Below are 25,046 nucleotides of genomic sequence, written 5' to 3' on the forward strand. Positions count from 1 at the left end.
CAATAGGTCTTTGTGTCAAGCATTAGCTTTTCCATGATTAAAGTTGCACACAGTAGCTCTGGATTACTCCTGTTCTAATAGAAAAGTATGACTTTTCAGGAAATGCCACCCCTTGTGCTGAAGAAATGAGCCAGTGTTATTCAATTCAACTACCAATAAGGAATTTTTAGGTTAGTATTTGTATGATTTCAGGATATGAAGTGCTAAGTGACTCTTTTCATAGTTTATTCTTGTTCATTATTTTTTTTATTAATAACAATGGCACTTTACCCTGATAATCCCCCATAGCTAGACCTTGTAAATAAGAGGTTTCATATTAAAAGTATCAAATATTTTTTTATCATTTTCTATGGTAACAGCTTTATTGAGAGATATTCACATACTAAATAATTCACCCATGTAAAGTGGTTTTAGTATATTCACAGAGTTGTGTAACCATTACTATACTCAATTATATTATCACTTTTAAGTGAAGGGTTCTATATCAGGATAGTTTTTAGGAAGCTACTGTATATTTTATATCCCACTTTATATATTATAGAAGAAGCCAAAATCAGTGGTGCAAGTGTGTCTAGTGTAATCATTTTAAGTATGAATTGAAACTTATAAGAGATAGTGTTGAGGATGATGGCATACTGAAACTCATAAGCAACAGTTTTATCTTAAGATACAATGCTTATTTTGTGACATTTGGTTTATAAAATTCAGTCAAATCTCTTAATATTTTTAATTCTTTCTTAACAGTTTTCTATTAACAAGGCAGAAACATGTATAGAAGTTTGTGTAAAATCTTGATATAGCAAATGAAGACCAAAAGAAAAAGCTGGCATTTTTGAAGAAAGGAATGAAGCTTAATTATCAACATCACTGATAGGTTTGGCAGCTGAAAGACATGATTGAATTTTTCATTTTCTTTCAGAAGTAGTTTTAATAAAAACTTGAAATTTTATACTATTTTTTGTGACTTCACTTTCATTAAAAATATGAACTTAAATATACATAAGATGGTGTTAGAATTGCTTAACATGAAATATTTGTTAATTATTTTCTTTTAAAAATACCTTAATCGATAAAGAAATTAAAAAAAATAAAAATCACTTTAACTCTAAAAAAATATTTATATTTAGGATTATTGGTAATATGCCAGTAATATGGTATCATGTTATGGAAGGTGAAAAAAAGTATTGTATGCCAGGATTTCTAATAGGATATTTTATTACCAAAAGTGGCATATCAAAAGATGCTTGCATTATCAGTGTAAGTGCTGAGAACTTACTATAGAAACATAAGAACATTGCTTCACTTACAATTTGCTTTCTATTATAGTAACTTAGCAAACATTAATGGGACACTTCCCACCTTCTAGGTTTTGTGCTAGGTATTGGGGATACAAAGACAAGTAGACATGGTCCCTGTCTTCTAGAAGTTAATAGTCCTAAATGGGGAGATAGACATATAAACAAATCAATGCAATAAAATGTTATATGATAGGAGACTAAGGGGCAAGGAGGATATAATGGAGGGAATGAAAAAGTATTTGTCAGATAAATGAGTAGGTGAGCATTTCTAGTGGGGAAATCAGTGTGATCCAGAGCTTGGAAGTCTGAAACAGCATGCTATTCTTGGGAAACTGTAAGTAGTTGAGTCTGTGGCATAAAATTTGGGGTTTGGGAGTTGCAGCTAGAAGTAAGCTAAAAGGGGAGTTGGCAGGAGTCAGATCATGGAGGGAGGTCCTTTGTGTAATGGTAAGAAATATAACATTGAATGCCTGTTATGTGGCAGGAGCAATGTTATATTAATATATATTCAGTGACTAATGTAATCCTTAGAAATGCCCTCTTGCTAGAATCGACTACTACCATTTTACAGATGATGAAGCTCAATCTCAGAGAGGATAAGTGACATGACTAGGGGTATATGGCTAGTAAGTGGCAGAGGCAGGACTCCATCTCAGATCTTTTTAGCTTGGAAGTCCCACATTGTGTTTGAAATTGGCCTTATGGTTCTCAAACTGTCTTGACTGGGCCCTAGAGTAATAGACCTGTCTTGGGGATGCCATGGAGGCTAAGGAAGAGGCACGATGGACACACAAGAGCTCAACCTGGGCAGCACTGCTTACAATCTGTTTTATATGTGGAGGCTCCATGTGGATTAATGATGGGGATGAAGGGGAATGAAGAGGGAAGAGTATAGGATGATGGCCTGGTTTCTGGCTTCGTTGTCTAATTGATGGTACTCTGTTTTTATTTTTATTTTTTGTTAATCCTCACCTGGGGATATTTTTTTCCATTGCTTTTCAGAGAGAGGGGGAGAGGAAGAGAGAAACATTGATGTAAGAGAGATAGATCGACTGGTTGTCTCCTGCACTCGACTGATGGTGGGGCATGAACCTGCAACCCAGGTACAGGCCCTTGACTGGGAATCGAACCCGTGACCCTTTGGCTGGATGCTCTAACTACTTAGCAACACTGCCAGGGCGATGGTACTCTTTTTTTAAAAAAAGTTTTTATTCATTTTACAGAGAGAGGATGAGAGATGGACAGAGGGAGAAACATCCATGTGAGAGAAGAACATCATCTGGTTGCCTCCTGTATGCACCCAGACCAGGGACTGAACTCATAACCTAGGCATGTGCTCTGACTGGTATTTGAATCAGTGGACCTTTCTGTGCATAGGATGATACTCAACCAACTGAACCACACCAGCCAGGGCAACTGATAGTTCTCTTCATTGTTTCTTTCCAGAAAAAAGGGCAGGGCTTCTCAAATTACAGTCATTCATGCATCACCTTAACTTAGTGATTTTTTTTAATTTAATAAATCTTTATTGTTCAGATTATTACAATTGTTCCTCGTCCCCCCCCCCATAGCTCCCCTCCACCCTGTTCCCACCCCACCCTCTGCCATTACCTCCCCCCATTGTCCTCATCCATAGGTGTACGATTTTTGTCCAGTCTCTTCCCACACCCCCCACACCCCTATCCCCCTGAGAATTGTCAGTACACTCCCTGTCTATGCCCCTGATTCTATTATATTCACCAGTTTACTCTGTTCATCAGATTTTTTATTCACTTGATTTTTAGATTCACTTGTTGATAGATATGTATTTGTTGTTCATAATTTTTATCTTTACCTTTTTCTTCTTCTTCCTCTTCTTAAAGAATACCTTTCAGGATTTCTTATAATACTGGTTTGGCAGTGATGAACTCCTTTAGCTTTTTCTTATCTGTGAAGCTCTTTATCTGGCTTTGCTGGGTAAAGTAATCTTGGTTATAGGTTCTTGCTATTCATCACTTTGAATATTTCTTGCCACTCCCTTCTGGCCTGCATAGTTTCTGTTGAGAAATCAGCTGACAATCGTATGGGTGCTCCCTTGTAGGTAACTAACTGTTTTTCTCTTGCTGCTTTTAAGATTCTCTTTGTCTTTTGCTCTTGGCATTTTAATTATGATGTGTCTTGGTGTGGTCCTCTTTGGATTCCTCTTGTTTGGGGTTCTGTGCACTTCCTGGACTTGTAAGTCTATTTCTTTCACTAGGTGGGGGAAGTTTTCTGTCATTATTTCTTCAAATATGTTTTCAGTATCTTGCTCTCTCTCTTCTTCTGGCACCCCCATAATTCTGATGTTGGTACGCTTGAAGTTGTCCCAGAGGCTCCTTACACTATCTTCAAATTTTTGGATTCTTTTTTCTTTTTGCTTTTCCGGTTGAGTGTGTTTTGCTTCTTTGTATTTCAAATCTTTGACTTGATTCTTGTGGTCCTCTAGTCTGCTGTTAGGTCTCTGTATAATATTTTTTATTTCAGTCAGTGTATGTTTAATTTCTAGTTGGTCCTTTTTCATATCCTTGAGGGTCTTGCTAAATTTATTGGCCTTTTCTAGAAAATTCTTGAAAAACCTTATAACCGTGGTTTTGAACTCTATATCCAGTTGTTTGCTTCCCTCCATTTCTTTCATTTGTGATCTGTTTCTTTGTCTCTGCATTTTCGCTGCTTCCCTGAGTTGATAGAGTAGCTTTGTGTGCTAGGTGACCTATAGGGCCCAGTGGCTCAGCCTCTCCAGTTACCTGAGGTGGACACTCTTGGTGCACCCCTTTGTGGACTGTGTGCACAGCCTTGTTGTAGTTAAGTCTTGATTGTTGTTGGTATCACTGGGAGGAATTGACCTCCAGGCCAATTGGCTGTGAGGATCAGCTGTGTCTATGTTGGGAGAACTTCTGTGCTGGAGACACCCTTATGAGACAAGACTTGTCAAATTGCAATAGCCTCTGTGCTCAGCTTGAATGGGGCGGAGTCTCAGGGCGGAGCACACAGCCTTGGCTTCCCGTCAGCCCTGCCCTATGAGGCCCCTGGGTCTCAGTGTCCCTCGGTAATCACTGCAAGCACCTCTGAGAGAAAGCCACCCTCGAGTTTCGCCCGCTGCCAGACAGTACAGTTTCTCCCCAAATGGGTCTGGGTTCCCAGATTCTCGCCCGGAACTGGAGTTCAGCACAGTCGGGAACTTCCGTCTCCCTCCCGCTTGAGAAAGCCAGTGGCGCACTCAGCAGTCAGTCCTCTCCACTTACGCTCGTGCGCGCGCCACCAGACCTCTGCCTTTCACAGCTCCCCTGAGTCTTTGTGTGCTTTTCTCTTTTCCTGACAGTCCAGATTCCCCCCGTATGAGTCTGGGTCCCCAGGGTCTTGCCCTGAACTGGGGTTCAGTGTAGTCGGGAGCTTCCATCTCCTTCCTGCTTGCGATAGCCAGCCAGGCACTTAGCCGCCTGTCATCTCTGCGTGCGCGTCTCCATACCTCAGCCTTTTGCAGCTTCTCTGAGTCTCCGTGTGCTTTTCTCTTTTCTTCCAGTTGTAGGATTTCCACTCAGCCAGCTTTCCTGTGGTTCTGGGTGATGTCCGTTTCGTCTTTTAGTTGTAGTTTTGAAATTTTTGTGCGAGGCAGCAGTTTAGGTGTTTACCTATGCCGCCATCTTGGTTTCTCCACCTTAGTGATTTTTGCCATATCTGAGTCACTTGAATTATTATTTATCTACTAGTGGCCCGGTGCACAAAATTTGTGCATGGAGGGGGGGTTCCCTCAGCCCAGCCTGCACCCTCTCCAATTGGGGACCCCTTCAGGGATGTCCAACTGCCAGTCGCAATCTGGGACCACTGGCTCCTAACCACTCACCAGCCTGCCTGCCTGATCACCCCTAAATGCCTCTGCCTACCTGCCTGATTGCCCCTAACCCCTCTTCCTGCCTGATCACCCCTAACCACCTCTGCCTGTCTGCTTGATTGCCCCTAACTGCTCCCCTACCAGACTGATCGCCCTTAACTGCTCCCCTGCTGGACTGATTGCCCCTAACTGCCTCTGCCTCACCCCACACCCGGGACCCAGGCTTCCCTCCCTCTGGCCAGCCACAGGCATCCAGGACCCAGGCTGGCTTCACCCAGGCCGGCCGCAGCCACAGGGGACTGTGGGCAGGTGGCTTTGCCCAGGCTGCAGCTGCAGGCACCTGGGACCACAGGGTGTGCAGCTTGTCCCTCTCCTGGGCTGCAGGCACAGGTGCAGCTGCTGGTGCCCAGGACTGCGGGGCAGGTGGCTTGTTCCTCTCCTGGGCCAGAGGCGCAGGCGCAGCTGCTGGCACGCAGGACCCTGGAGTGGGTGGCTTGTCCCTCTCCTGGGCTGCAGCCTGGCTGGTCCCCATTCCTCTCTCCCCAGCCTGAGTGTCTGAGCCGTTATGGTGTGATGGAATGAGGGTGTGATGACTATTTGCATATTAGCTCTTTATTATATGGGATTTTAACTTGTCATGGTCTATCTTCAAGTGGATATTATACCACTTCACATCTTGTATAGAAACTTCACTGTGACAAAATTTCATTTTTCCCGGGCAATCTTTGTGCTATTGTTGTCATGTATTTTACTTTCACAGATGTTATAAAGCTGACATTACATTATTATTTGTTAAAATAGTTAATTATCTTTAAATGTATTTAAATAATAAGAAACTTCTATTATATTTTTTTCTATGCATTTACTGTCTTTGGTGTTTTCCATTTCTTGGCATAGATTGTTATTTGTATCTGGCAAATTTTTATTTCTGCTTGCAGGACTACTTTTAACATTTCTTACACTACAAATCTGCTGGTGATAAAAAAAATTCAATCTTTTATATATGAAAAATATATTTTAAGTATTTTTAAAAATATTTTCACACAGTCTAGAATTATAAATTGAGAGGATTCCCCCCCCCCGTTGTGAGTACTTTAATGATGTTGCTCTACTATCTTCTCCCTTACACTGTTTCTGATGAGAAATCTTTTGTAATCTTTATGTTTATTCCTGTGTATAGTGTTTCTCTTTTCTTCTAACTACTTAAAAGATTTTTCTTTTCATCATTGGTGTTGAGCAATGTGATTTTTATGTGTCTTGATGTAGCTTTCTTTATGACCTGTGCTTGCTATTCACTGAGCTTCTTTGATCTGTGGGTTTATATTTTTTTACTATATTTTGCTAAATTTGGAAATTTTTGAAGCATTTTTTCTTCAGATGATTTTATATATATATAAGTTTGGGTCTCTGGAGGGGACTGGGGAGGAAGAGGAGTGAACCAAACCATAGGGTCAGGACCTCGGCAGGCAATTGAGTATGGGATGGCCAGCAGGGCCATCCCTGCAGTGGCCAGTTCATGTCCAGCTGCCTGAGACTGGCTCGTTCCTGGGCTGGGGGGTTTCATGCATCTGCTCCATGCTGCCCAGCAGTGCGGTGCCCATCGGGGCTGTGCATAGCTTATGGGGAAGGCACGGCCTGGGTTGTCGGAGCCTTGATCCCGCCCAGTAACCAGATCCGGACATTGGGAATGCGGCCAGTTCTCTGCACCCTGAGTCGCCCCACTGTTGCGTCCCCGGAGCAGTCATGGTGCCTTCTTCCATCACGGTCCCCTAAACTCACAGCAATGGAGGTGTGCTGTCATAGGTTTGGGTGAACGGAACATGGAAGACCCCTGGGTGATAGCAGGTGCTGGGTGCTGGCTGGGGAGGCAGTCGTGTGGGTTTGCGTGAAGCGCTCACAGTCACAGCTTTGGAAGCCTCTTTCTTAGTTTCTCAGAGAGCTTGATGGTGAGGAAATGCAGGTCTCGTCCTGCATTGCAGTTTCCGTGGGAAACCTCGCCGTTGGGGGTGTCAGAGGGGTTGGCCGGGAGCGCCTGTGGCAGAGAGACACCCTTTTCCCATAACCTCTTCACAGGCAAACTGGTCGCCAGATACCCGGGAACTGCTCAGCGGATCCCTGCTGTTCCACAGAGTTCATCTTCTACAGGAAAGGAGGTGTGTGCTTGTGCATAGTCACTGCTTGATCCTGGGCCAGCAGGGGCACCCTGGCCTCGGACGTGTTCTCCCACTGGGTTCGCAGAGGTCAGACAATCATTGTCCAGAGTTCCCTTGTTTAACAAAGAAAGTTAAGTTCCCAGTAAGGCCCCTGGTTAGAAAGGGAGGGGACTGGGGAGATGAGGAGGAGCTGAGCTGCCTCTTCCCCGCCAGCCGGAAGGCGTGGAGCCCGAGGCATGATCTCCAGCCCACTCACCTGCCCTGGGAGGCTGCTTCCAGAGAGACCATGAAGGCCGGGCTCTGCTCCTGTGTCCTGGTGGGTCTGAAAAGCAGGAGGCAGAGCCTTGCTCTCACCTGGGCCTCGGAGCAGCAGCCTCCTGGCTCTTGGCAGAGACGGTGGCCCTGGTGTCGGACTGCCCCTCAGTGGTTGGAACTGTGTGTAGGAGCCGCTGGTGCAGGCGCACTCCTGGGAGACAGATACAGCAGGCAAACCATCGGACCTCGTTGCCCGGGTGATGATGTCAGCATTCCGCCCTGCCCCCATTTGCTTGGTGCCTGCGCATGTGTGCGCTGCCCACAGGCCTGCCATCTTTGTCAGGTTAATTTGCATACTCACTCCTGATTGGCTGTGGGCATTGCAGAGGTATGGTCAATTTACATGTTTGTCTATTATTAGGTATAGAGCTATTAAAATCCAGGATTTAACTTAAATCAATTTAGAAAATAAACTATAATAGCCCAGAAATTATAGGTTTTGTGTACTACTTATATTTTTTACCTATCTAATTTCAAATAAATAGGTAAAAAAGTAAAGTACCAATTGTTTTTTTATCTACCACCTGAAATCATCTCATATATCCCCAGTGATATGTATTCTTCACAATGGTAAACACTGAGGTAGAGAATATGGGAAGAGGAGCAACAAACAACTGCTTCACTGATAATTCTTTTGAAATAAGGGAAGAGTGGCGGAAGAGGGGGTTCATGAACAGGAGAAATTTTGATTAATATAGCCTGTGTTTAACACTATACATGAAAGTGGTTTCCTTGGGACCTTTTAAAGACCATGTCTGTCGAGATCAAGTCTGAGAAGAATAAATAAACCAATAGGATAAAAGAGCCCCAATTGGCCAGAGTAGCAGTAACTTATCAACATTTGTGATTTGCCATCCTGAAATTACCAAGGTTAAATAAAACCAGCAGTTGCCTTTTGTTATCCCTTTTATACAGAGAAGAACTCTTTCTTGTGACTTTTCTCATTTATTTTTGCTTTAAGGCTATTTATCTTGGATATATGTTGACATTCTCCTCCTTGCCCCCTTTACACGTAGGCTCCCTTTCATCGCAAAATTAAAGCTGTAGGCAAGTTTCAAAGTTATTCATAGTATTTATAGGGTTATTGACCATTTTTGTGGGAATAATTATATCAGCTGTTCTCAAAGTGAGGTCTGGGGCTCACTGAGAACTTTTCAGGGGGTCTGAAATAATAATATTAAGGTGTTATTTGCGCCCTGACCAGTTTGGCTCAGTGGATAGAGCGTCGGCCTGCGGACTGAAGGTTCCCAGGTTCAATTCCAGTCAAGGGCCTGTACCTTGGTTGCGGGCACATCCCCAGTGGGGCGTGTGCAGGAGGCAGCTGAATCTATTTTTCTCTCTCATAGATGTTTCTAACTCTCTATCCCTCTCCCTCTCCCTTCCTCTCTGTAAAAAATCAATAAAATATATTTTAAAAAATTAAAAAAAGATGTTATTTGCTTTCTTTACTCTAATTCTTTTATGAGTGTACAGTGGAATTTTCCAGAGACTATATGAAGTGTGATGATGTCATCACTCTGAAGGTTAATGGAATGTGAACTTCTATATTCTTGTGTTTAAAATTTTTGCCATTTTTAAAAATATATTTTATTGATTTTTTACAGAGAGGAAGGGAGAGGGATAGAGAGTTAGAAACATCGATCAGGCCCCTCTTGCACACCCCCTACTGGGGATGTGCCCACAACCAAGGTACATGCCCTTGACTGGAATCGAACCTCGGACCCTTCAGTCCATAGGCCGACGCTCTATCCACTGAGCCAAACCGGTCAGGGCTAAAATTTTTGCCATTTTAACTTATAATGTGGTCAATATGGGTAGATATAGTCCACATAAACAAAAGCTCTTTAGGTTCCTAAATAGTATATAAGAGTAGGAGTCCTGAACCTAAAAAGTTGGAGAACTGCCCAGATGATTATAATCTAAGTGGCAAATATGATTTTCTGATCAATGTTTTTTTTTTTTTTGCTTTAAAAGTCATCAAGTAAATTTAACTGTGCAAACACCACCACTATGTTTGCAAATTTAACACATATTTGTAAAAACTTCATACAACACAGAGGTATACAGAATACACAGTGAGAGTCTCCCCATAATCCTCCCTCAGTTTAATCCCTGCTGTTTTTTACAGCTAGAAGGTATGGAGTTTCTATTCTTGGCACTGGAACCCTGGGCTGGGGGGCCTGGTGTGGGACTCCTTGCTTCCCTGGGGAGACCTCTGTCGGCAGCCAAGATATCCCTCCCACATGTGGGTGTGGGATCAGCACGTTCCACGTCTCCACCCCTCCTACTAGTCTTTATGTGGCTTCTTCTTTAATTCCCTAGTTGTAGGATTTCCATTCAGTAGATTTCAGGTAGTTCTGAATGATGGTTGTTCTGTAGTTTAGTTGTAAGTTTGATGTGGTTGTGGGAGAGGCAAGTACCACATTTACTTACATGGCCATCTTCATAGTTTCTTTTTTTTTCTAATAAATTTTTATTGTTCAGATTATTAAAGTTGTTTCTCTTTTTCCCCCCATAGCTCCCCTACACCCTGTTCCCACCCCACCCTTTGCCCTTACCCCCACCACTGTCCTCATCCATAAGTGTACGATTTTTGTCCAGTCTCTTCCCGCACCCCCCAACACCCCTTTCCCCCTGAGAATTGTCAGTCCACTCCCTTTCTATGCCCCTGATCCTATTATATTCACCAGTTTATTCTGTTCATCAGATTTTTTTATTCACTTGATTTTTAGATTCACTTGTTGATAGATATGTATTTTTTGTCACTTTGTTGTTCATAATTTTTATCTTGATCTTTTTCTTCTTCTCCTCTTCTTAAAGAATACCCTTCAGCATTTCATATAATCCTGGTTTGGTGGTGATGAATTCCTTTAGCTTTTTCTTATCTGTGAAGCTCTTTATCTGACCTTCAATTCTTCATAATTAAAATGCCAAGGGCAAAAGACAAAGAAAGAATCTTAAAAGCAACAAGAGAAAAACAATTACCTACAAGGGAGTACCCATATGACTGTCAGCTGATTTCTCAACAGAAACTATGCAGGCCAGAAGGGAGTGGCAAGAAATATTCCAAGTGATGAATAGCAAGAACCTACAACCAAGATTACTCTACCCAGCCATCTTCATAGTTTCTTAATCTAAATGAGACTATACTACATATATTTCTGTTATCTGCTTGTCTGTCTTCAGTTAGAAGTTTATAATGGACTTCTTGTCATGTTCACCTCCATACATAGATAAAAAGAAAACAAGTGCAAGAAAGTATACTTAAAAATTATTTCACAATATTCCATTGTATGGATGATCATATTTTTTAGCCATTCCATCATGAGTAGGTGTTTTCAATTTGTGTTATTAAGATGCTGTAGTGAACATTCTTTTACCTCTTGAGCCTCATTGGTAAAATGGGAATAAGAATAGTATGTTGTGAGGATAAATAGAATAATACTTGTAGAGTGCTTGAAGCAGTGTCTAATACATAATAAGCACTCAATAAATGTGTACTCTTCTCTAATTACTACCTTGGAGTAAATTCATATAAGTATTAATTGCTGGGTCAAAAGATATGGACTTTCAAAAATCACACAGAACAGATATAGAGTTTAGTGAGTATAAGGGGAACACTTTTGTAAACTCCAGCCAGTTAAGAAATAGAATTTTGCCAGCCATCCCAGAAAGTATGCATGTATCCCTACCCATTTACAATAACCCTCCCTCTCTTAAACCTACTCTAACTTTTATCCTAATCACTTCCTTGAGTTTATTTTATAGTTTTGTAATCCAAGTCTACATCCCTAGACACTATAGTTTAGACATGATCATTTTATGTGTCTTTATTTAATATTTAAAAAAATATATTTCTTTATTGATTTTAGAGAGGAAGGGAGAAGGAAAGAGAGATAGAAACATCAATGATGAGAGAGAATCATTGATTGGCTGCCTCCTGCACACCCCCTACTGGGGATCAAGCCCGCAACCCAGGCATGTGCCCTTGGCGGGAATCGAACCTGGGACCCTTCAGTCCACAGGCTGATGCTCTATCCACTGAGCCAAGCTGGCTAGGGCTTTATTTAATATTTTATTAAGAGTATTTTCAAACACACAGAAAAGTTGAATGAATTATATAGTGGCTACTCATATACCCAGCACCTAGATGCTACAATTATCATTTATCCAAACAATTTTGCATACTCCTTTGGTCTTTATTTCCTGCAAATTGGCAGATGGAGCCAGTGGCTTGATCAGATTCAGGTTCGATGTCTTTGGCAAGATAAGGTAGTGGTGTGTTGTTTTATCATGAAGCACGTGATATCTCTTTTTTAAAAATAGGTTTATTATTTAGAGTAGGTTCAAAGAAAAATTGGCAGGTACAGAGATTTCCCATGTACTGCCTGGCTCTACATATGCATAGCCTCCCCCATTATCAACACCCCCACCCCAAAATGATACATTTGTTATAATTGATGAACCTACACTGATACAGCATATTCACCCAAGGTCCATAGTTTATATTAGAGTTCACTCTTGGTGTGCTCATTCAATGGATTTGGACAAATGTATAATGACATTTACCCACTGTTACAGTATCTTACATAGTAGTTTCACTGTCCTAAAAATCCTTTGTGCTCCACCCATTCATTCCCCTGGTCCCACTTGATGTCTTTTTGTCTCTCTTTTTGCGGTTATATATGGATCCATTAATTCATTAGAGGTTGTTGTGCACACTGGAGATACAAGGACATATGGAGTGAGTTCCCATCAACCAGCGCCCTCTACTGACAAAGTTTCATTCAGTGCCAGCTTGTGAAGGAAAAATATTTAAAATATTTAAAGTGTCCAGAGAATTTTCATGTAGGTAAAAAAGCAATAATTTTTTGCTGCTTCTTTTTTAAAAATATTTTTTATTGTTGAAAGGATTACATATGTCCCCCTTTTCCCCCATTGACTTTTCCCATCCCATCCCCTCCCCGCCCCCACTCCAGTCCTTCACCATTCTATTGTCTGTGTCCATGGGTTATGCATATATGCATACAAGTTTTTGGTTGATCTCTTTCCACCCACACACCCATCTTGCTCTCTCTGAAGCAAAGAGGCAAAAGGCTCTTTTGTTTTGCTTTTAATCCTATTTATAATTCCTTGAGTTCCCTGGATTGGTGCCTTTTACTAGTATCAGTTCTGGAATTTTCAGCCATTGTCAGATATTTTCTTCACTCATTTTCAGATATCAGTTAAAGCTATATTAAATATTCTCATTTTCTCCTCCATATATCTTAACCTCCTTTCAGTATTTTCCACTTTTTTTTCTGTGTTCTGTTCTTCTGGCCTATCTTCTAGTCTATAAATTCTCCACTTGTTCCTTCTCTTAAGCATAGGTATTGCATTTTTAATTTCAGTAATCATATTTCTAATTTCTACAAATTTTATTTTGTTCTCTTCTTTTTTGCATTTTAATTTATTTATTGATTAAAGTATCACATATTTGTCCTCATCCCCCCATTACCTTCCCAACCCCCCCCACTCATGCCCTCACCCCCCTGTTGTCTGTGTCCACTGGTTAGGCTTATATGCATGCATACAAGTCCTTTGGTTAATCTATCCCCCTTACCCCCACCCTCCTCTACCTTCCCTCTGAAGTTTGACAATCTAATCGATGCTTCCCTGTCTCTGGATCTGTTTTTGTATTTTGTTCTTTTCAAATCTGCTAGGTCTGTGGTCAGCAAACTCATTAGTCAACAGAGCCAAATATCAACAGTACAACGATTGAAATTTCTTTTGAGAGCCAAATTTTTTAAACTTAAACTTCTTCTAACGCCACTTCTTCAAAATAGACTCGCCCAGGCCGTGGTATTTTGTGGAAGAGCCACACTCAAGGGGCCAAAGAGCCGCATGTGGCTCGCGAGCCGCAGTTTGCCGACCACGGTGCTAGGTCATTATTTTATACTTATATTTTCATGCATGTGCTTTCATACTTATATTTTATTTCTTTTAAATATATTAGATTTTGTTAATTTAAATTTGCCTCTGATCATTCCTATGTCTGAAATCTTTGCAGGTTTGTTTCTGATGGTTCTTGCTCATGATGCCTTTTTTCCTTGTGTGCTTCGTTATTTTGGCTGCATACTCATTGTTCTCAACAATTGTTTGTGGAATTTCTTTGAGTCCCAGGATCAAAGTGCTTTCCTCTAGAGAGAATTTTTAATTACTTCTGCAAGGTGGCTTTGGGAAATAGCAGTTTGGGACCACCTCAAAGCAAATTCACAACTTGAACTTCCTGGGACCACCTATCAGTGGTCGGCAAACTGCGGCTTGCGAGCCACATGAGGCTCCCGAGCCGCGGTTTGCTGCCCTGTTGACTAATGAGTTTGCCGATCACTGACCTAGACTCTTGATTCCAATAATTACAGGCTGTTGTTGTTCCTTGTGATTAAGCCCCTATCCAGTGGTCGGCAAACTAATTAGTCAACAGAACCTCAGTTTGCCGACCACTGATAGGTGATGCAAATCTATGTTAGGGCTGGCCTGTGGCCATACTTTTCAAGGATAACCCTTCCCACCACCCCTGTTCTGTTTAGCATCAAGCATCTGTTTATCATCTTTCCTATAGTATGTTGGAGGTGTGGAGCAGGTTCACTTCTGGCTCACCTTTACCCTGAGGGTGTTGCTTTGGGAAGGGTGGATGGTTTCACCTTAATGTGCAGAAGATCTCGTATTAACCTTTTCACCTGGGAGGCAATCACAGGGCTCAAAGAAGTTAAATGACTTGCTTATGGTCAGATAACTAGTAAATGGCTGTCTGGTTGCAAAGCTCTTATTAACCCTTGTCTTAGTTTGCTAGGGCTTCCCTGACAGAGTACCACAAAACAGGTAACTTACAACAACAGAAATTTATTGTGTCACAATTCTGAAGGCTAGAAGTTCAAGATCAAGGTGTCAGCAGTGTTGATTCCTTCTGAAGGCTGTGAAGGAGACTGTTCCATGTTTCTCTCCCATCCTCTGGTGATGGCTGGCATTCTTGGTATTTGTGGCTTGCAGTGGTGTTGCTCTAGTCTTTGTTTCTGTCATCACATGGCATTCTCCCTGTGTGTCTCTGTCTTCATATGGCCTTTTCCTCTTCTTATAAAGACACCAGTCATATTGGTTTAGAACCCACCCTAATGGCCTTATCTTAATTTGGTTTTGTCTGCAAAGACCTATTTCCAAATAAGGTCTCATTCACAGGTATTAGGGGTTAGGACTTCAACACATCTTTTTGGGGGACATAATCCAACTCATAACAAGTCTTATACAAAAAATCACCCCCAAGCCCTCTTGGAAAAATACTTATTTACTTTCATGTAACAACTTCTACCAGAAAAAAAAAAAGCGGTCAAATGTTTTCTTCTTCTGGATTAGAGCAGTGGTTCTCAAAGTGTGTTCTAGGACTAGGAGCATTGGTGCCCCTTGGGAGTTTGATAGACATACAGAATCTCAGACCTTACCCTATACCTAGTGTATCAGAATCTGCATTTTTTTTAAAAGGAAGCACAACTATCTTCCTGTATACTTAAAAATTTTATTTCAGAGAGAGGAAGGGAGACAGAGATTAGGAACATCAATGATGAGAGAGAATCCTTGATCGGCTGCCTCCTGCACGCCCCGTACTTGGGATCTAGCCCACAACCTGGGCATATGCCCTGAACAGGAATTGAATCGCGACTTCATGATTCATGGGCTAATGCTCAACCACTGAGCCACATCGGCTGGGCAGAATCTGCATTTTAACCAGATCCCTGGGTGATTTATATAAACTTTCAAGTTCAAGAAACGTTGATGTGGGAAGTTTGGATAATTATCTTCAGATATAGATGTGCTATTAAGGAATGAACTAATGAATGCTTGGTTGGTCAGGAGACTTGAATTCACTTTTTATCTGTTTGATGTTCTTGATTATAAATGTAAATACTCTTTCATTATAGAAAATTTGTAAAGTACAGAAAAGTATAAATAAGCAGCGAAAGACAAACCTCAGAGGGAAGGCAGGGGAGGGTTGCGGGGGCAGAGAAATCAACCAATGAACATATATGAGTATATGCATAAGCCGTGGACACAGACAATAGGGTGGTGAAGGCCGGGCAGGGTGGGAGAGGTCAATGGGGGGAAAAGGTACATATATAATACTTTCAACAACAAAGATTAAAAAAAAAGAAGCAGCAAAAAATTATTGCTTATAATCTCACTATCCAGAGGCACCACTGTTAACATTCTGAAACACATCCTGCTATTTTTTTCCTTGCTTCATTACTTTCATCATAAATAAACTCCAAACTCTTGATAAACTTGAAGGGGGTCAAATATACAGTGATGGAAGAAGATCTGAATTTGGGTGGTGGGCACACAATGCAATATAAAAAAATCTTGTGCCCTGGCTGGCTATCTCAGTTGGTTAGAGCATTTTATAGTTTTGTAACAACTGTTTTAAGAATATGGAAGTAACAACTGTTTAAGACTATAGAATTACTGTTGGCCCAGAAAGAAACTCACTACAGACTGATTCATTTGCCTCTCAGCATAACCATTACTGCTTGTCTCATTTTCGGTTCTTATAAGTGTATTTCTAGTATCACATGATCTCACTCATCTGGGGGAAATAATGAACAACATAAACTGATGAACAAAAACAGACCCGGAGACAGGGAAACATCGATCAGACTGTCAAACCTCAGAGGGAATGTAGGGGAGGGTGGGGGTAAGGGGGAGAGATCAACCAAAGGACTTGTATGCATGCATATAAGCCTAACCAATGGTCACGGACAACAGGGGGGCGGGGGCATGCGTGGGGAGGGGTTTGGGATGGGAATGGGGGGATGAGGACAAATATGTGGTACCTTAATCAATAAAGTAATTTTAAAAAAGACTATAGAATTAACTAACATCTTCGAAAATTTAAATAGGCAATTTTATTTTCTTCTATGTATAAGCATCTGAATACCGTGTAATGTGAAGAAAAATTTACAGATCTGGAAGAGAATAAACTTATTGATGGTGTCCTAACTCTCTTCTTTAATTGCTGCTACATTTTCTTTATCCATTCACCTATCAATGGACACTTAGGTTGTTTCCATATATTGGCTATTGTATATAATGCTTCAATGAACATGAGGTTTAATATATCTTTCAACTTAGTGTTCTTTTCCTTCAGATAAATACCCAGAAGCAGAATATTTTGAGGAATCTACATACTGTTATCCATAGTGGCTGCACTAATTTACAGTCCCACCAACAGTGCACAAGGGTTCTCTTTTCTCCACATCATCTCCAACACTTGTTGTCTTTTTGATAATAGTCATTCTAACAGGTGTGAGGTGATTTTGATTTTCATTTCCCTGATAATAAGAGATGCTGGGCATCTTTCATGTATTTGTTGGTCATTTGTATGTCTTCTTTTTATTTTTAAAATATTTTTATTGAATTTATTGGGGTGACATGTATGTCTTCTTTGAGAAATGTCTATTCAGGTCTTCTGTCCATTTTTATTTTTTATTTATTTAAAACATTATTGATTTTAAAGAGAGAGAAAGGGAGAGAGTGAGAAATATCAATTTGTTGTTCCACTTATTTATGCATTCAATGATTGATTCTTGTATTTGCCCTGACTGGAAACCTTGGAATATTGGCTTGAAGCTCTAAACAACTGAGCTACCTGGCCAGAGCCCTTTTGTCCAATTTTAAATGGAATTGGTTTATTTTAATTAATTAATTAATTTTTTTACATTGGTCCAACGTTATTGAAATCTGCTATAGAAGACACAATTCCAAATAGAACCACTGTGTGGTTTTAAGGCCTGTAGAAATCTGAGTTACGTTTTACTACAAAAGAATATATAATACACTAAATTCAAACTATCTATACATATTAAGAGGTAATATGCTAATTTGTTTCTTATGGTGTCCGAGTCATGACCAACCGGACTGGAGCTGGTGGGCAGGGATGGGGGCGGGGAGTTCCGCCTCTAGAGCAGGTGCAGCACAGGCCTGCCTAGCGCTAACTACACGCTGCCTTGGAGGTGGAGGCCACTCCCGACTGGTGGGTGAGGATGGGGGTAGCCGGCCAAGCCCGAGTCCAGCTTTGGCGGGGCCAGCGGGAGCCTGAGGCCACCCCAGCCCCCGCAGGTCCTGGGCCAGACAGTGGCTCAGCAGTAGGCGGTGTCTCCATGCATGGTGCCCAGGGGTGGCTGCGAGGGGTGCGGGGCCTGCCCGCAGGCTGCTGCACCACCACTGCTGCTCAGTGGGAGCCTGATGGCCTGGAGCTGGTGTGGGCGTGCACAGACTGCGGTGCTCCCCGCCCCACCCCGCCCCGGTCCCACGCCTGCCTCTGCAGCCCGCCACGGACCCTACCCTGCGCTTCAGGCAGGGGAAGGAGGCTCACAGCAGCTAGCGCCCTAGGCCACCTGCCTGGCTGGCTGGGACCAGAGTGTCGCTGGCGAGCTGCTCCCGCCCCTGGTGGTGGAATGGGGAGGAGGGCGCTGGGTGCAGGGAGGGGACCTCCCGGCACAGGGAAGGGGCCCGGCCTGGGTTCAGTGGGGAGGAGCTTAGGAAGTCTGGCTGAGCAGGAGCCGGTTCATAACAACTGTTACTCTGCCATCTTCCTCCAGCTCTCCAAGGCAACCCCCCTGCCCCACCTGCCTGGGGGAAATGGGCTCCCGGCGACCTCCCTGAGCACAAACTGTGGGCCCGGAGACTCTAGGAAGAGTGCCTGGTGGGGCCAGGCGGAGGCCTGTGCAGAACTACCAGGGCAGAGCTGCTTTGGTATCTCGGTGAACTTTGAAACCGACCCAAGTAGGAAACTGAGAGGGGAGAGGCCAGGAGTTGTGGATTCCCAGCGCTTTAGTCACTTGAAAACAGCCCTGCTTGGAATGTGAAGCAGCTGTATGTTCAGCTGAGAAGTGAGGGGGCTGAACCCCACTGATGCTGGGCTCTGGTTGGTCCGAGGCCCCAGCGTCCACCACGAGAAGGAAAAAACGGAGGGAGGGGCCTGGAGGAAGGGAGGACAATAGAAGGAAATGTGTCTAGACTTTCCCAACTCTCTCCCTCTTTCCGCTGCCTACAAAAGCCCCAGGCGCCACAGTTCTCTCTCCACCTTTTAGTCCCCTATTCTCCAACCACAGAGGAAAGAAATAAGGAAGGAGTCCATGCTGCCTCCAGAAGGTATCTATATACCTGATTGGCTGGTCTCCTCCTGCAGAGGGAGGCCAGACTGTGGCTTAGGCCCAGCCGTCAGTAGGACATCCTGTGAGGTTCCCCAGACTGTGAGGGCGGGCAGGCCAGGCTGAGGGAGCCCCCCCCCCCTGCTTTCCCGTGCACAAATTTTCCTGCACCAGGCCTCTAGTAGTGTAAATAGAAATTTAAAAAACGAATAGTATGTTCTCACGAAATTAAATATTTTCAAATGTTTTTTCCTAAGCACTTACAAGGAGTTATAGCTCTTTTAAAAATTCAAATAACCAGCTTCAATTTAATGAGAAAACTTACACTTATTGTAGTGTCAAGTTTCATAAACTATAGGAAGTTTGGAGATACTTTGTTGCTAGATGAAAAAATGTCACAGAAAATTATACTAGATTAGCAGTTTAAAAAATATTTTTATTGATTTCAGAGAGGAAGGGAGCGGGAAAGAGAGATAGAAACATCACTGATGAGAGAGATTATTGATCTGCTGCCTCTCTATATTAGCAGTTTTAAATGAGCAATAGTTTGAAATACTATTAGAGAGAAATCACCTCTTGCCTTACAAATGCAAAATAAATACTCTAGACTCTCCTCTCAGTGGGGACCATTGCTATCAACTCTCTGAAACAGTAAGCACAATTAGTGAAAAAACAAGATAGACTTCAACATGAGAATTGGCCAAAACACATTTCCTGAGGGAAGCATTTTTGATTGTTTTTGTTACTCTCTTGATCTTTAAGCTCTTTTAAAAAACCTACTACATTCTTTTTTTAAATTTTTTTTTTATTTTAATAAATCTTTATTCAGATTATTACAATTGTTTCTCCTTTTTTCCCCATAGCTCCCCTCTACCCGGTTCCCACTCCACCTTCTGCCCTTACCTCCCCCCCCACTGTCCTCATCCATAGGTGTATGATTTTTGTCCAGTCTCTTCCTGAACCCCCCATACCCCTTTCCCCCTGAGAATTATCAGTCCACTCCCTTTCTATGCCCCTGATTCTATTATATTCACCAGATTATTCTGTTCCTCAGGTTTTTAATTCACTTGATTTTTAGGTTCACTTGTTGATAGATATGTATTTGTTGTTCATAATTTTTCTCTTTACTTTTTTCTTCTTCCTCTTCTTTAAGAATACCTTTCAGCATTTCATATAATACTGGTTTGGTGGTGATGAACTCCTTCAGCTTTTTTTTATCTGTGAAGCTCTTTATCTGCCCTTCAATTCTGAATGATAGCTTTGCTGGGTAGAGTAATCTTGGTTGTAGGTTCTTGCTATTCATCACATTGAAAATTTCTTGCCACTCCCGTCTGGCCTGCATAGTTTCTGTTGAAAAATCAGCTGACAGTCGTATGGGTGCTCCCTTGTAGGTAATTAACTGTTTTTCTCTTGCTGCTTTTAATATTCTCTCTTTGTCTTTTGCTCTTGGCATTTTAATTATGATGTGTCTTGGTGTGGTCCTCTTTGGATTCTTTTTGTTTGGGGTTCTGTGCGCTTCCTGGACTTGCAAGTCTATTTCTTTCAGCAGGTGGGGAAAGTTTTCTGTCATTATTTCTTCAAATAGGTTTTCAGTATCTTGCTCTCTCTCTTCTTCTGGCACCCCCATAATTCTGATGTTGGTACGCTTGAAGTTGTCCCAGAGGCTCCTTACACTATCTTCAACTTTTTGGAATTTTTTTTTCTTTTTGCTTTTTCGGTTGAGTGTTTTTTGCTTCTTTGTATTTCAAATCTTTGACTTGATTCTTGTGTTCCTCTAGTCTGTTTTTGGGTCTCTGTATAATATTTTTTATTTCAGTCAGTGTATGTTTAATTTCTAGTTGGTCCTTTTTCATACCTTCGAGGGTCTTGTTATATTTATCAGCCTTTTCTAGGATATTCTTGAAAAGCCTTATAACCGTGGTTTTGAATTCTATATCCAGTCGTTTGTTTTCCTCCATTTCTTTCGTTTGTGATCTGTTTCTCTGATGCCACATTTTCACTGCTTCCCTGAGTTGGTAGGGTAGATTTGTGTGCTAGGTTTCCTATATGGCCCAGTGGGTCTGCCTCCCCAGGTAACCTGAGGTGGACACTCTTGGTGCACCCCTTTGTGGACTGTGTGTACAGCCTTGTTGTAATTAAGTCTTGATTGTTGTTGGTATCACTGGGAGGAATTGACCTCCAGGCCAGTTGGCTGTAAGGATCAGCTGTGTCTATGCTGGGAGAAGTTCGGTGCTGGAGACAGCCTTATAGGATTAGACTTGCCAAATTGCAATAGCCTCTGTGCTCAGCTTGGATGGGGTGGAGTCTCAGGGCGGAGCAGACAGTCTTGGCTTCCCGTCAGCCTTGCCCTTGCGCGCACGCGCATGCCTTCAGACCTCTGCCTTCCCCGGCTCCCAAGTCTCCACCCGAGAGTCCAGACTCCCCCCACAAGAGTGTGGGTCCCCAGGGGCTCGCCTGGAACTGGGGTTCAGTGCAGTCAGAACTGGGGCGTAGTGCAGTCAGGAGCTTCTGACTCCCTTCCACTAGGGAAAGCCTGTGGCAACCTCCGCAGCCTTTGTGCGCACTGGCACGCGTGCACCTTCAGACCTCTGCCTTCCCCGGCTCCCGAGTCTCCGCCCGAGAGTCCAGACTCCCCCCATAAGAGCGTGGGTCCCCAGGGGCTCGCCTGGAACTGGGGTTCAGTACAGTCAGAACTGGGGTTCAGTGCGGTCGGGGGCTTCCTTCCCCCTTCTGCCAGAGAAAGTCAGCCAGGCTCTCAGCCGCCCTTCCTCTCTGCACGCACAAAGACCCTTTGCCGTACCTCCAATTCTCTGTGAGCTTTTCTCTTTCCTTCTTGTTGTAGAATTTTCACTCAGCCAGCTTTCCTGTGGTTCTGGATGGTGTCCGTTCTGTCTTTTAGTTGTAGGTTTGAAATTGTTGTGTGAGGCAGCAGTTTAGGTGCTTACCTATGCCGCCATCTTGGTTTCTCCTCAAACCTACTACATTCTTAAGATCACTTTGAAAATTAATTAATATGATGGCCCTCACAGCAATCTTCAACATGTCAAGGCAATATTTTAACTTGTGTCCTCTGATATTTCATTCTATTTCCTACTGACAGTGTCCCCCACTTCCCTTAGAGTATTTGAGGTTTTCTATAATACAAAGCAACCCTTACATTTTTTAGCTTTAGAAAAAACACATCTCTTGAAAAATATGTCTAATCAAGACTCTTCAAGTCCTGTATCTAATTCCCTGATATGTAAAGCATGTAAGCAGGTGATAACCCCTGGGACTGTCGAAGGCTTACTTTAGCACCAACTATTTAAGAAGTTCTCTTGACTCCTAAGTTTGCCTTTAGAGGTTAGAATTCAACATAGAAATAAATTCAGTTGTCAAACATCTGTTCCTGATTTAGAACAAAGGTATACAATATCACAAAGCTCCATTTATTAAACTTTATCTCAAGGAAACTTAAAAATTTAAAAATAGTAATTCCAGGCCCCAATGTAGACCATGAACATACTTAGACACACACATGGAAAACAAAATTTAAAACTTTTCGAATTTTCCTAAAAGAAGTGTGATGTTTTGGCTGATAAACATTAGAGATAAAATCTGTTGCCAAGGAACACAATTTTTGACCTCTTAAGGAAATCGTTCTGGCAACCTGACACATTGCCAATATTCTAAGACTAGAATTAAAGGCATTCTTTTGGATTCTGCCCTTTGATAATTTTCAGAGGAAAACTGTGAAGCAGCATCTGGCTCAATAGAGACATTGATCAAAGCTTGTTAAAAATGGAAGGTTTGCAATCCTTGGTTAATATGTCAAATTCAGCAGGCCAAAGGAGTAAGTTTTTCATGATGGGGTTCTTACTGGTCAGTGGTTTGGGGCCAGTTTTCTATAGCCTTCTCTCTCAGCATCATAGTCCTGTCAAAACTCATCTCCTACCTGGACCCTAGGCCATCCACAACCCTGTTGCCAAGATCCCAATCTGTGCGAATGATCCGATCATCCAGACAAGTTCCACATGGCATTTTCTGCATCTGCTCTTGAATAAGATTCTACAAAGCAGAAACAACATGCTGTTTTCTTCATTTTATCTAGACCCATAATGATATTCTTTATGTTACCACTTTTGCTGGAGAGTTCATAGATTTGTTTTTCTGCTGTGTAAAAGGAAAGATTTCCAACATAAATCATATCTTTTCTTCAGTAATTTTTCCTGTTCTTCATTGACACCCCAGAAGTGCTGGTCCCAGTACAGGTTCAGCTCCACATAGGGGTCGCTGCGCAGCACCTTCAGGAGGCCACTGGACATAGTGCAGAGAAGTGGACGAGGACTCCACCACTCCAGGAACAATGAGTCACCAGTGGAGGTGGTAGAACCAGAGGATTGTTTGTTTTATGGATGTTATGATCACTTCTTTTCCTTAAAACATTTGCTTCATTTGATTTTTGGGTTACCATATTTTCCTGCTTTTCTTCTGTCTTACTGGTTACTTATTACTCTTCTCCTCATTTCTCCAACCTCTTAATGTTGGAGAGCCCCAGGACTCAGTCTTTGAACTTTGTATAGAAGAACCATTTATACTTACACTTTAGTCATTTTATTCTGTTTCATGGCGTTAGATACCATAATGACTTAGATCTTTAGACTTGTATACCTAGCTACTTTACATATCCACCTGGATGTCTAATAGGTATTTCAAACTTAACATGTCCAAAAATGAACTTCTAATCTTCCCTCCAAACCTGCTTCTCTTGTTGTCTACTCCCTCTCAGTAAATGGCAGTTACATCCTTTCAGTTGCTCAGGCCCCAGAGCCATGCCATCACCCCTGATTGCTCTTTATCCTTCTTCATTCGGACCTTATATACAATCCTATCCTTTGGAAGATCATGTGGCTCTATTTTCACAAAATATTTAGAATCCATCAATTCTCATCACCTCCACCACTATCACCTGGTCCAAGACATTATTATATCTCAACTGGATTATTGCAAAAATGTAGCTGGTCTCCCTGCTGCCACCCTTGTCTTTTAGCAGCCTGTTCTCAATACAGCATTCCTTTAAAAATGTTAGCTCATTTAGCTTAGCATAATACTCTCCAGGTCCCTCCACGCTGTTTCAAAGGGTAATAGATCCTTCTTTTTTATAGCTGCGTAGTATTCTATTGTGTAAATATACCACATCTTTTTTATTCACTCATCTACTCATGGGCACTTGGGCTGTTTCCAGATCTTAGCTATTGTAAATAACACTGCTATGAACACAGGGGTGCATACATTCTTTCTGATTGGTGTTTCTGGCACAGACAATAGTGTGGTGAAAGCCTGGGAGGGTGCGGAAGCAGGGTGGAAGGGGTTAATGGGGGAAAAAGGGAGACATCTGTAATACTTTCAACAACCAAGTTAGTATAATTATATATTTGAAAAAAAATATTAGTTCGTGTCATTCCTCTTTTAAGAACTTCCAGTTACTTCCCATCTCATTTAAAGTGAAAGCAAAACTTCTGAAAATGGCCTATAAGGCCTTATATAACCTTTAGGGCTTCCACCTTGATTACAGATCTTAACACAGTTTTTGCTGCATAATTCTCTCTCATGAAATTTCTTGTACTGGGTTTAAGTAAACAGTAAACCTTGATATGTATTATCATGCAGTAATTTAATTTTTCTCTTCAGTGTTTTGATCTGTAAATTTAACATTTATTATTTCTTTAATTCATAAGTGTTTTAAAATGTACTTTGGCCCAGCTGGCATGACTCAGTAGTTGAGCATCGACCTATGAACCAGGAGGTCACAGTTTTATTCCCAGTCAGGGCATATGCCCTGGTTGTGGGCTCAATCCCCAGTGTGGGGTGTGCAAGAGGCAGCCGATCAATGATTCTTTCTCATCATTGATGTTTCTCCCTCTCTCCCTCTCCCTTCCTCTCTGAAATAAATACAAATATATTAAAAAACGTATTTTAGCTTTAAATAGAATATGTTCATCCTACAAACACTTAATAAGGGCATATTATCTTCCAGACACTAGGGTTATAAAAATGAAGAGTTAGAAGTGTACATCAATAACCTTCACATTTGTGAGTGAATGGTTTTATTGTGCATATACATGTAGAGATGACAATTCCATACGGATGTATATTATCCTTTAAACAGAAGCCAAGAGATAAATTGTATGTTGAATAAATACAGCATAACTATTTTTTCTTTTGATTTTTCTATCTCCCTTTTATTCTTCTACTTTTCAAGTGGTATAAAAGT

At 41.9% G+C, this 25,046-nt stretch overlaps 1 pseudogene across 1 annotated transcript; it reads right to left on the reverse strand.

Annotated features, from left to right (window-relative positions):
* Window positions 1–22,655: 22,655 nt before the first annotated feature.
* Window positions 22,656–23,097, reverse strand: LOC308239401 (nuclear cap-binding protein subunit 2-like; annotated as a pseudogene). Its single transcript has one exon. The product of its transcript is annotated as a nuclear cap-binding protein subunit 2-like (transcript).
* Window positions 23,098–25,046: the final 1,949 nt, after the last annotated feature.

The sequence above is a fragment of the Plecotus auritus genome, assembly GCF_963455305.1.
Source record: "Plecotus auritus genome assembly, chromosome: X".
Taxonomy (NCBI): Eukaryota; Metazoa; Chordata; class Mammalia; order Chiroptera; family Vespertilionidae; genus Plecotus; species Plecotus auritus.